Raw genomic sequence first — 13,501 nt, 5'->3', positions numbered from 1 at the left:
GGTTTTTTACCCCCTCGCTACTACTATGGCACCACTTAGTACTAGCAAGGGGTAAAAACCAACGCTACTGCTATCAAACTTAGTAGTAGCGAGGTTTTAAAAACCCGCGCTACTACTATGGCATGTCCCAGGGGGCATGGTACAAACCTCTTAGTAGTAGCGAGGGTTAAAAACCCGCGCTACTGCTATCAACTTAGTAGTAGCGAGGTTTAAAAACCTGCGCTACTGGTAAGTAGCAGTAGTGAGGGTTTTTAACCCTCGCTACTAGTAACTTTCTGTGTATAGGCTTTTCCCTAGTAGTGATTCCCTTGCCCTTTTTCTTGAAACTAGTGGTCTTGTTAACCATGAACACTTGATGCTCCTTCTTGATTTATACCTCCGCAGCTTTGAGCATTGCGAAGAGCTCGGGAATTGTCTTTTCCATCCCTTGCATATTATAGTTCATCATGAAGCCTTTATAGCTGGGTGGCAGTGATTGGAGAACTCTGTCAATAACACTATCAACTGGAAGATTAGCTCCCAGCTGAGTCAAGTGATTATGATATCCAGACATTCTGAGTATGTGTTCTGGACAGAATTGTTCTCCTCCATCTTGCAGCTATAGAACTTGTTGGAGACTTCATATCTCTCAACTTGGGAATTTGCTTGAAATATTAACTTCAACTCTAGGAACATCTCATGTGCTCCATGAAGTTCAAAACGTCTTTGAAGTCCTGATTCTAAGCCATAAAGCATGGCACAGTGAACTATCGAGTAGTCATCAACATGTGACTGCCAGGCGTTCACAATGTCCGCAGTTGCTAGAAGGGGTGGCACACCTAGCGGTGCATTAAGGACATAATTCTTCTGTGCAACAATGAGGATAATCCTCAAGTTGTGGACCTAGTCCGTGTAATTGCTACCATCATCTTTCAACTTAGCTTTCTCTAGGAACGCATTAAAATTCAAGGGAAAGGTAGCACGGGCCATTAATCTACAACATAGAAATGCAAATACTATCAGGACTAAGTTCATGATAAATTAAGTTCAATTAATCAAATTTCTTAAGAACTCCCACTTAGATAGACATGACTTAAGCCATCTAAATGATACGTGATCCAAATCAACTAAACCATGTCCAATCATCACATGAGATGGAGTAATCATCAATGGTGAACATCTCTATCCTGATCATATCTACTATATGATTCACGATCGACATTTCGGTCTCCAGTGTTCCGAGGCCATGTCAGCACATGCTAGGCTCGTCAATTTTAACCCGAGTATTCTGCATGTGCAAAACTGTCTGGCACCCGTTGTTTGTGAATATAGAGCCTATCACACCCGATCATCACGTGGTGTCTCAGCACAACAAACTGTCGCAATGGTGCATACTCAAGGAGAACACTTATACCTTGAAATTTAGTTAAGGGGTCATCTTATAATGCTACCGCTGTACTAAGCAAAATAAGATGCATAAAGATAAACATCACATGCAATCAAAATATGTGACATGATATGGCCATCATCATCTTGTGCTTTTGATCTCCATCTCCAAAGCATCGCCATGATCTCCATTGTCACCGGCTCGACACCTTGATCTCCATTGTTGCGTCGTGCACCAACTATTGCTTCTACAACTATTGCTACCGCTTAGTGATAAAGTAAAGCTATTACATGGCGTTTGCATTTCATACAATAAAGAGACAACCATAAGGATCCTACCGGTTTCCGATAACTTTTATAAAACATGATCATCTCATACAATCACGTATATCACATCATATCTTGACCATATCACATCACAGGCATGCCCTGCAAAAACAAGTTAAACATCCTCTACTGTGTTGTTGCAAGTTTTACGTGGCTGCTACGTGCTTCTAGCAAGAACGGTCCTTACCTACGGCACAAAAAACCACAACGGTGATTTATCAAATTTGTTGTTTTAACCTTCAACAAGGACCAGCCGCAATCAAATTCGATTCAACTAAAGTATGAGAAACAGACACCCGCCAGCCACCTTTATGCAAAACTAGTTGCATGTCTTTCGGTGGAACCAGTCTCATAAACACAGTGAGGTAGGGTTGGCCGGTCCGCTTCATCCAACAATACCGCCGAATCAAAATAAGACATTGGTGGTAAGCAGTATGATGACCACCACCCACAACTCTTTGTGTTCTACTCGTGCATATCATCTACGCATAGACCTGGCTCGGATGCCACTGTTGTGGAACGTAGCATGCAATTTCAAAAAAAATCCTACGCTAACGCAAGATCTATCTAGGAGATGCATAGCAACGGAGGGGAGAGTATGTCTATGTACCCTCGTAGACCGAACGCGAAAGCGTTTGACAATGCGGTTGATGTAGTCGAGCTTCTTCTAGCTCCGACCGATCAAGAACCAAACGTATGGTAACTCTGAGTTCTACACACGTTCATCTCGATGACGTTCCTTTCCCTCTTGATCTAGCAAGGTGTCAAGGAAGTAGATGAGTTCCGTCAGCACAACGGCATTGTGACGGTGATGGTGAAATGATCCGCGCAAGGCTTTGCCTAAGCACCGCGATAATGTGACCGCGGGTGTAAACTAGGAGGGGGACGCCGCACACGGCTAACAGTTGATGTTGTGTGTTGTAGGCGCCCCCTCCCCACATATATATAGGTTGGAGGGGGGGAGAGGCAGCCAAGGGGGCGCCCCAAGTAGGCCGAATCCTACTTGGGGTCGTCCCCAATTCGGCCTCCCCCCTTCCTTATTTTGCCGAAGAAGAATGGGAAGGGAGAAGAGAGAAAGGAAGGGGGGCCGAACCCCTCTTGTTCCTTCTCCAATTCGGCCTCCTGCCTAAGGGGGGGGGGCGCTCCACCCCTTATGGGCTGGTGTGCTCCCCTCTTATGGCCCATATATTCTACCCGGGGGTTCCGGTAACCCCTCCGGTACTTTGATGTGTACTTGGTACCTTCTAGAACACTTCTGGTGTCCGAATACTATTGTCTTGTATATCAATCTTTACCTCTCGATCATTTTGAGACTCTTTGTCATGTCCGTGATCTCATCCAGGACTCCGAGCAACATTGGGTCACCAAATCACATAACTCATATAATACAATATCGTCATCGAACATTAAGCGTGCGGAACCTATGGGTTCGAGAACTCTCTAGACATGATTGAGACACCTCTCCGGTCAATAACCAATAGCAGAACCTGGATACACATATTGGCTCCCACATATTCTAAGAAGATCTTTATCGGTCGAACCATTATGACAACATACGTTATTCCCTTTGTCATTGGTATGTTACTTGCCCGAGATTCGATCGTTGGTATCTTCATACCTAGTTCAATCTCGTTACTGGCAAGTCTATTTACTCATTCCGTTATACATCATCCTACAACTAACTCGTGAGTCATTTTGCTTCAAGCCTTCTTATGATGTGTATTATCGAGATGGCCCAGAGATACCTCTCCGGTACTTGGAGTGAAAAATCCTAATATTGATCTATGCCAACCCAACACACACCTTCGGAGATACATGTTGAGCATATTTATAATCCCCTAGTTATGTTGTGACGTTTCATAGCACACAAGGCATTCCTCCTGTATCCGGGAGTTGCATAATCTCATAGTCTGAGGAATATGTATTTGACATGCAGAAAGCAATAGCAATAAAACTGAACGATCATAATGCTAAGCTAAAGAATGGGTCTTGTACATCACATCATTCTCCAAATGATATGACCCCATTTATCAAATGACAACACATGTCTATGGTAAGGAAACTTAACCATGTTTGATCAACGAGCTAGTCTAGTAGAGGCTTGCTAGGGACACGGTATTTGTCTATGTATCCATACATGTATCAAGTTTTCGGTTAATACAATTCTATCATGAATAATAAACATTTATCATGAAATAAGGAAATATAAAATAACAACTTTATTATTGCCTCTAGGGCATATTTCCTTCACTTGATGTACCGCGAGCTTTGTTAATATAGTTTGATCATATGGTGTTCCTCCCTCTCTATCTTTTTGTGATGAATTCAGTTCTTACGTTTAAGGTTTCACGATTATCGGATTGAATACTTCTTTTGGATTTGAGAACACTTGATGTATGTCTTGCATGTGGATACCCATGGTGACAATGGGGTGTTCTATTGATTCACTTGCGAATTATCATGACATTGGGGTAATCTATGCATAGGGGTTGATACATGTTTTTGTCCTACTTTCTCAAGTAGAAATCTTGGGGCACTCTTTTAAGATGTTATGTTGGCTTGAATATTATGAATCTGAAGTTGTTTGATGCATATCGAATAATCCTTTCACAGATACCTGCGGTGACATTGGAGTATCTAGATGACATTAGAGTTGGTTGATGCATATCATATGGTGTTATTCTAGTACGAACTCTAGGGCTATTTGTGACACTTATAGGGATGGCTCAATAGATTGATCAGAAAAGATAACATTGACGTGGTTTCATACACTACAACAATTTCATCTTATGTGCTCCTCTAGATAAGAACTTTGGAGTGATTCTTTGTCGTATGTTGAGGGATTGTGATGTGATTCAATCATGTTAGCACTATTGATAGATTGCACTAGTTAAAGTATGATCCTTAGGCCTTGTTTCCAAGCATTGCAATACCATTTGTGCTTACTTTTATCACTTGCTGCCTTGCTTTTTTATATTTTCAGATTACAAAAACCTATATCTGATATCCACACTACACTTGTATCACCATCTCTTCGCGGAGCTAGTGCACCTATACAATTTACCATTATGTTGGGTGTGTTGGGGACAAAAGAGATTTCTTGTATTTGATTGCAGGGTTGTTCAAGGGAGACCATATTCATGCTACTCCTCCCACGGATTGATAAACCTTAGGTCATCCACTTGAGGGAAATTTGTTGCTGTCCTACAAAACTTTGCGCTTGGAGGCCCAACACAAGTCTACGTGAATGAAGTTGTGTAGTAGACATCAAACACCAGCTTCTCGAACTGGATCCAAGGATGGGCTCCAGATAAGTTGCCGCCATAACGAACTCAACGGTTTGGGCTTGCAAAAGCTTAAGGTTGGGGAAGGTCACTACCACATATCCATCAAGATGTGTTGGTGTTATTTTTAATAAGTTGTAATGAGGTTGTACTTCAGCTCGTCGAGCTTCAAACACTCGTGTTGGTGTGCAACAACAATTTGCTTTCTATTTGCTTTCATTTTTCTTTTTCTTTTTGTCATTTGTGATTTTTATTTGCAAAGTTAGCTTTAAAAAACCCAAAAAAGCAAAAAGAGGATAAGTTTTGCTTTTTTCTTTTGCCCTTGGATTTCTCATGCATTCTTGTTTATATTTCAAAGGAGTTGATCTACGTGGGACAACGATGAATCCAATCTTAAGGAAGAGAAGTGTGTACATTCATGGTCATGAATGTATGTCCTATGACTCCCATCTTTTGTATTTGAATACCTTAGAATAGTTGCAGTAGTGGCATGTCACTACAAGAAATATGTCAAGTTGTGACCTTGACTATTGGTCACTGAAAGGTCATTGTTTTCATTTGCCACCTTTTTGTGACCAAAAACAGAAGGTCAAAAGCTGGCGGTCGTAAACTAAAATTAACGACCTTCTCTGTTTTAAGCTCATAGACGTTTACGACCAAAACTAGGGCTGGAATTCGAGCCGAGTCGAGCCAGCTCGGCTCGACTCGCTAGAGCTCATTTTGTTAACGAGCTAGCTCGACTCGACTCGTTACTATAACGAGCTCAAACCCAAGATTGGCTTGACTCGTATAACTCATGAGCTGGCTCGTTTAGCTTGTTAAGCTCGTTTAAGATATAAACACAAATCCCTAAAATATGATAAAAATAATTATGTATATATTAAACATATATATCACTAAACAATTGTAATTTTCTTGTAACGTGTGAGTCTCCTAGGAGGCTAGGCCTTCAACTGCTCGGTCTTGGGTTGTGTGCCTGGGATGTAGGCTGTTTCATGGCTGATCTTTTTTTGTATTGGGAGTGGCTGATCTATTGTATCAACCCTAACGAGTTACACGAGTACTCGTGAGATTGGCTCATTTAACTTGGTCTATAAACGATCTTAAACTAAAGCTCGGCTCGACTCGTTATTCTTCGAGTTCGAGTCGATTCGAGCCGAGTCACGAGCTACTTGTTTAGCTCGCGAGCTTCGAGCTTTTTTTCCAGCCCTAACCAAAACAGAAGGTCGTACACGTTTACGACCAAAACAGAAGGTCGTAGACGTTTACGACCAAAACAGAAGCTCGTTGAACCCATGACCTTTTGTTTTGGTCACTGGCTGTCTGCCCAGGCCACGTCGGCTCCGATGTGGCAATCTGACGTGGCAAAACTACGACCAATTGGAAAGGTCACTGACAAGAATCAGCCCGGTTCGATTGGGTATTTTACATGGGCCTAGCCCAACAATTCAAGTTTTTTCCAAGTCAATTCTTGTGGGCTACATGGGCCAAGCCCAATATTTCAGCGTCTTTATTTTTGGGCATTGGCCTTCTTACAATCATTTGTTTTCTATTTACAATCATTATATTTTAGCGCTGGTCCCACTAGTCATAATGCCATACATCGGTCCCACATGTCAGAAATTTCAAAAATGCTCAGATTTTATTCATAAGTGGTTCCGACTGGTCAAGTTTCCATTTCACATCTTTTCAACATACATAATCACTATTTCAAACATACACTAGTCTTTTACAATCTGTTACAATATTACAAAGGTGCATCTTAAAGTGTTCTCACTCGTCAGATTGATCATGCTCAACAAACTACAGAACCAAAAAACTCTTTAATAAGTAGGGATTCACTCCTTCGCACTTGGCTTCACAGCTTCACACTTCAAAAAAAATTAGGCCTAGACCTCCTGGAAAAGAGTGAACGTAAAGTGCCTTGAGTGTACTGCTGCTGAGACCAAAACCAAATAACTTCAATGGCAACACTAAATGTAAGCGGTAGAAAAGATCTAAAAAGGTAAACAAAATATGCATTATGGTACACTTAAGAAGATGTGATAAATGTTTAGCAAAATTGTTCATGAGAGTAACCTTAATCGTTCAAAATCAGAGTTGAAAATGCAAGGAAATTAAGTTACAAAAGACAATCGGGTATTCTATTTACACAGCATTGTCAACAATAAATACAATTCTCTACGAGCGACAAAATTAGTTTTCTTTACATCCTTAATCCTTGCAAGTTGAAAAAAAGACAAGGTAGCATCAAATCAGGTTATAGTTCATGGGAATCAATGCACACAGCATGAACAAACAAAATGGTTAAAATACTAATCAAGTAGGCCTCATCCTCTTTCTCATTCCAGATTTGGTGTTTATTGGCTTAGTAGCTGAGGCAGAAACAGAAGCATTTGAGGAGGAAAGCTACGTACATGTGCACTTGTGAGGCCACATATTCTGGGTCGCCCACCACAATAGCCACCATCACGTACCCATCGCCATCAGCAACATTGCTCCTACCGCAGCAACAGATAACCATTTATAAATTAAACGGACCAGCTATGCATACAAGGTTATCTAAGCATGTAAGTACAATCCAGGTATAAAGTGGATGGCAAAGCATGGTTGTTGTTGTTGCTAGTTTAGCCAACTGAGCTAATTAATCTCATCAACCTAATACACTTCTCTCAAAAAAGAAAAAATAACTTAAAATATTGAGTACGGCAGCAACATCTACTTGTTACTGCAGTTCCAGTTCAAGATGGCCAGAGGCCACTTGGCACCATGGAACCTGCACAATTTCCACCATATATATGAATGAGTTAGAAAGAAAACTAGAGTTGAACTACCCAGCCTCATACATATATATATATATACATACAGGAGCAAATTTGATTACACAAGAAGGTAGCTGGAGTGGAGGTCGACGAAATGAAAATCGACGGCCACGGAAGCAAGGAACCAACTGGCACACGCAACATGTTGATTGCATACAAAATCATGTGCTGGCAGAAAAAAATCCAAGTAGGAGCTCATCTTCTCTCTCTGTTTGGTAACTAATAACCTAAATAAAATAAAATAGAAACATGACTCGTTCATGCAGATCCCTCTAAAATTCCTTCGGACAAGTGCATCACATATTCATCAACTTAGCAGCAGAAGTAGTGAGCACAGGAAGAGGGGGAGGGAGATGGAGGAGCTACCTGCCGCGGTCGCAATGGAAGCATAGGACCAGACCCCTCCTACCCCTCCCCCACGAGCAGGACAGGGCAGCCGGCTGGGCACGCCCCTACTCCTCCGCCTCCTCGAGCAGGAGACCCCCTTCCCCTACTGCTGCTTGACGCGCCACATCACTAGTCACCTCCTCATGCAAGAAGTACACAATAAATAGACAGACGGTCAGTGAGGTACATTTTCACAGCAACAGAAGCTTAAAATTAACAGAAATACACACATCAAATGAAGTAACTAAGATACTTAAGTCCACCACATGGGTAGAATTTTGTGGTATATTGCAACTCATGAACCAAAAGAGGAATAACATCATCACAGAGAGTTTCTGATGATAAGCATAGCTCCCTACAAAAAATAACTAAGGGCACAATGACTAAAGCATGCAGACCACAATATTCAAAGCAGAAGCAAGCTGAAGCATCCGGCAGTTCAAGCCACTCTAGGATTTGCAGACTACAACGACTAGTGCTTGTAAAACAGGACCACTCATGGACTCTTGTGACCTGGGAATAATTAGCACTACTAATTCAGAGGCGTCAAAATCTGAGCCATGCAAAACTGCTCACTTCTGAAACTTGAAACAATCTCAAGGCAAAAAAATTACACAAAGGAGCAGCCTGAACCCTGCAGGTTGCAGACCACAAACAACAACAGCACAACGGCATAAGTAGCACTATTTGTATCATGTTGAACAACACAAGCAACCATATATGCATCGCAAACAAAGAACACTCGACATCCAACATTTGAAGACATTGCAACGACTTCTAAGCACATAAAGCATAGTGGTTTCCGCAAAGAGCATAAGCAAACATGATACAATATCATTTGCATCACATCAACCAAATTATTAGGCATCACAACATGCACATGAACAAAGAAAGGTTTTGGGTCCTGTCTGATTCACCTAGTTGATGAGGGCAGCAGAGCGGGAGACGAGCTCAATGTCATTTCCATCAAGGATGATATCATCCTTGACCTTCTCAGACCGCAAGATGGTGACTCCATCGAGCATGTCCACCTTCCTCACATGCAACCAAATCACAACGGAAACCAATTAAGTTTGTAGCACAGAGCTACCTATTTCTATTACTTTTAAACTGGAAGCTGCTGATTATGACATTGTGTGGACTTCCTCTGGACAGGCAGTGGCGATGGTGTGGTTGGCCTTATGCAGCTCCTTGGACAAGTGGTCATAGCGCTCAACAAGAGCCCTATAGGCCCTGTACACGTCTTCGACATGGTTTACGACCTCCGGCCTCCTGCGGTAGTACATCTCAGACCTCTTGTCGATTGAAACGGCCTCCTCCCCGAGGAGCTTGAGCATGATCTTGACCCTGTTTTCCACATCTGCAGAGGAGTACCGGGTGTTAATTACCTCCTATGTGGACAAGTGAAAAAACTGCATTGCTTACTGCCAAATATAAACATATAGCTTTTGTCTCCTGGTGCTGGAACAACATATAGTTAACAATTATAATTCCATGAATACTGGAACACATAGATACCTCAAGATGTGAACAATGAAGCCGGAACAAAGACTGGTCTGTTCAATATGTGGAGGACATATATTGCAACATGTGAACAAAAGAAAACCACCAAAATTTGACTACTTGGTCATGGATTTGACCGAGTCCTAATGGGAGGATGCTTATTGCTTTTGATGACCACTACGGTTCATCTTGGTTGAAGCTTGTTGCCTATATATGATTTTACACCTGACGGTGCCGGCCATTCCCAATCGAATCAAGGACACGGACCTGAACTGGGGGGACAACATTAAATCAAAGCAAAGAAGGGCGCAACAAGCAGCGGTAAGCAAAGATTGGATTGGGAGAGAGGACAATGATAGTAGTAGTTACCTTGTATGTTTGCATCGGGCCACTTGGACTCGGTGGTGCGGATGTGGCTCGCCCACCACCACAAGTAGGCGTTGCTCGCCGCCCGCTGCAGTGAATGACGTGTCTGTGTTGGCGGCTGGATCTGGATGATGAGGGTTCGATGCTTCGATGGTAGAGCTGAGGACTTCGGGCTTCTCTTCTCTCTGCATCGACCAGTCGATGTGGAGGAGGAACAACGCCGGCGACGCGGTGGCCCAAACTCTGTCTGCCTGTGTTGTTGAGGAAGAAGAGTAGCGAGGAAGTCAAATCATGACCTTGACTTGGCGTGCGTGCGGGAGGGGGACGGACCTTGAAGAGCTGCTCCATGGCGGGCGTCGAGGGTGCCTGCTTGTCTCATCTCCTCCTCACGAGCCTGGTGCTGGATCTGGCCGCTGCTGGATCTCGCCATGGCTGTGCGGTGTGGCTATGTTTAGGGCGCGAGCGAGGAGGGTCCAACCGCGGCCGTCAGAGAGGAGGGGAGGGGAGTGGTCGCCGGTGGCCGGGGTTGGCAGAGAGGATGGAGGTCAGCGACGGCGGGTTTGGTGGATGGGCTGGGAACCGAGAGAGACGGAGGAGGAGCGGCGCTCTCCTCTCCTCTGGTGGGTTTCTAGCCACTTGAGAACGGGGAAGCATGGGGACTCGGGCTCCTCGCCGTCGACGCAGGGGTGGAGGCTGGCCATGGTGCGGGGGTAGGGGCGGCTAGGGTTTTGGCCAAAGGGGGCGGCGACGGCTAAGGGTGTGGGAGAGAAGGTGGAGAAGGTTGCAGTGGGGAAGTGGGGGCGTGGGACGTGGGGGTTGTGTTAGGGCTAGGTGGGTGAGAGGGTGAGGGGGCGAGGGCTACCGTTGGATCCAGGAGCATCCAACGGTGTTTGATGCATGATCCGCGTGAGATGGCTATGGCCCAATCAGAACGCAGTACGCGTGTATGACGTTATGATCATCAAGTATTGGACATTATGATCATTCAAAATTGGTCGTGGTCAAATAAAAATAAAGTGTAAAATCATGTCAGCATTTTATTTTTTATTTTTTGAGTGTCCAAGTGAAGAAGCTACCAAATATTTGCACAAGGGTGCATCTTGGAATTCCAAACAATGCTGCCTAAGGGAGTTTTCATTTTCTTTGCACGGAAAATTCATTTTCCATTTTCTGAGTGCCCGAAATAAGTTTTTTTGTGAAGGACCTACCATATATTTGTTGCAAAATTGGACCTAATCAATTTTATAAAATACTAGGCCATATTTAATGCACAATTGACAAAATGGTTGGGTGTCAAAAGTTTTGATCCACCTCTGGTGAAAAAGACAAATTCCCGCCGATTCAGTAGGAAGCGGGTCAAATTTGAACTGCAGCTGCCTCATAGTTTGCTCTTTATTTTTTCCAAAAATCATTTCTAGGTACATAAGTATCTATTTAATAAGATAAACATCAATAGTTTTCCAAGATTCAACAACTAGCTAGGAACGGTCAAGCCCGCCGTTTTGACCACATTTTGAAACGGGCATAATAAATTCAAAAAAAATCAAAAATTTTGGAAAACCTTCGCATTGTGTCACTATATGTGACCAAGTTTTCAGGAAAAATAATAAACTTGTAATACGGCAATTATTTTAAAAAAGTGTTCTCAGAAATGAGCTATCATGCGTGAAGATTCATGGCTTTCAAGCCAAATGATCAATCTTATGGCCACATTCATGGCATAGTTTGCTCAAATGATATCATATGGTGCACAAGGGTGCATCTTGGAATTCCAAACAATGTTTCCTAAGGGAGTTTTCATTTTATTTGCACGGAAAATTCATTTTCCATTTTTTGAGTGCCCGAAATGAGTTTTTTTGTGAAGGACCTACCATATATTTGTTGTAAAATTGGACCTAATCAATTTAATAAAATACTAGGCCATATTTAATGCACAATTGAAAAAATGGTTGGTGTCAAAAGTTTTGATCCACCTTTGGTGAAAAAGACAAATTCCCACAGATTGAGTAGGAGGCGTATCAAATTTGAACTGCAGCTGCCTCATAGTTTGCTCTTTATTCTTTCGAAAAATCATTTGTTGTTACATTAGTATCTATTTAATAAGAGAAACATCAATAGTTTTCCAAGATTCAACAACTAGCTAGGAACGGTCAAGCCCGCCGTTTTGACTGCATTTTGAAACAGGCATAATAAATTCAAAAAATCAAAAAATTGGAAAACCTTTGCATTGTGTCCTTATATGTGACCAAGTTTCCAAGAAAAATAATAAACTTGTAATACAAAAATTATTTTAAAAAAGTGTTCTCAGTAATGAGCTATCATGCATGAAGATTCATGGCTTTTAAGCCAAATGATCAATCTTATGGCCACATTCATGGCATAGTTTGCTCAAATGATCTCATATTGTGCACAAGGGTGCATCTTGGAATTCCAAACAATGTTGCCTAAGGGAGTTTTCATTTTCTTTGCACGGAAATTCATTTTCCATTTTCTGAGTGCCAAAATGAGTTTTTTTGTTAAGGACCTACCATATATTTGTTGCAAAATTGGAACTAATGAATTTTATTAAATACTAGGCCATATTTAATGCACAATTTAAAAAATGGTTGGGTGTCAAAAGTTTTGATCCACCTCTGGTGAAAAAGACAAAGTCCCGCCGATTCAGTAGGAAGCGGGTCAAATTTGAACTGCACCTCCCTCATAGTTTGCTCTTTATTTTTTCAAAAAATAATTTCTAGGTACATAAGTATATATTTAATAAGAGAAACATCAATAGTTTTCCAAGATTCAACAACTAGATAGGAACCGTCAAGCCCGCCGTTTTGACCGCATTTTGAAACGGGCATAATAAATTAAAAAAAATGAAAAAATGGAAAATCTTCGCATTGTGTCATTATAAGTGACCAAGGTTCCAGGAAAAATAATAAACTTGTAATACGGAAATTATTTTATAAAAGTGTTCTAAAAAATGAGCTATCATGCGTGAAGATTCATGGCTTTCAAGCCAAATGATCAATCTTATGGCCACATTCATGGCATAGTTTGTTCAAATGATCTCATATTGTGCATAAGGGTGCATCTTGGAATTCCAAACAATGTTTCCTAAGGAAGATTTCACTTTCATTGCACAAAAGAACCATTTTTCATTTTTCGAGTGCCCCAAATGAGGTTTTTTTGTGAAGGACCTACTAAATACTACTTGCAAAATTAGGCCAAATCATTTTTCTAAAATACTAGGCCATATGTAATGCACAATTTACCCAATGGTTGGGTGTTAAATGTTTTGATCCACCTCTGGTGAAACAGACAAAATTCTGCCGATTCAACTGGACGCGGGTCAAATTTGAACTGCAGCTGCCTCATAGTTTGCTCTTTATTTTTTTCAAAAATCATTTCTAGGTACATAAGTATCTATTTAATCAGAGAAACATCAAATGTTTTCCAAGA

The sequence above is a fragment of the Triticum dicoccoides genome, chromosome 4B, assembly GCF_002162155.2.
Source record: "Triticum dicoccoides isolate Atlit2015 ecotype Zavitan chromosome 4B, WEW_v2.0, whole genome shotgun sequence".
NCBI lineage: Eukaryota > Viridiplantae > Streptophyta > Magnoliopsida > Poales > Poaceae > Triticum > Triticum dicoccoides.
This window is presented reverse-complemented; position numbering follows the sequence as displayed.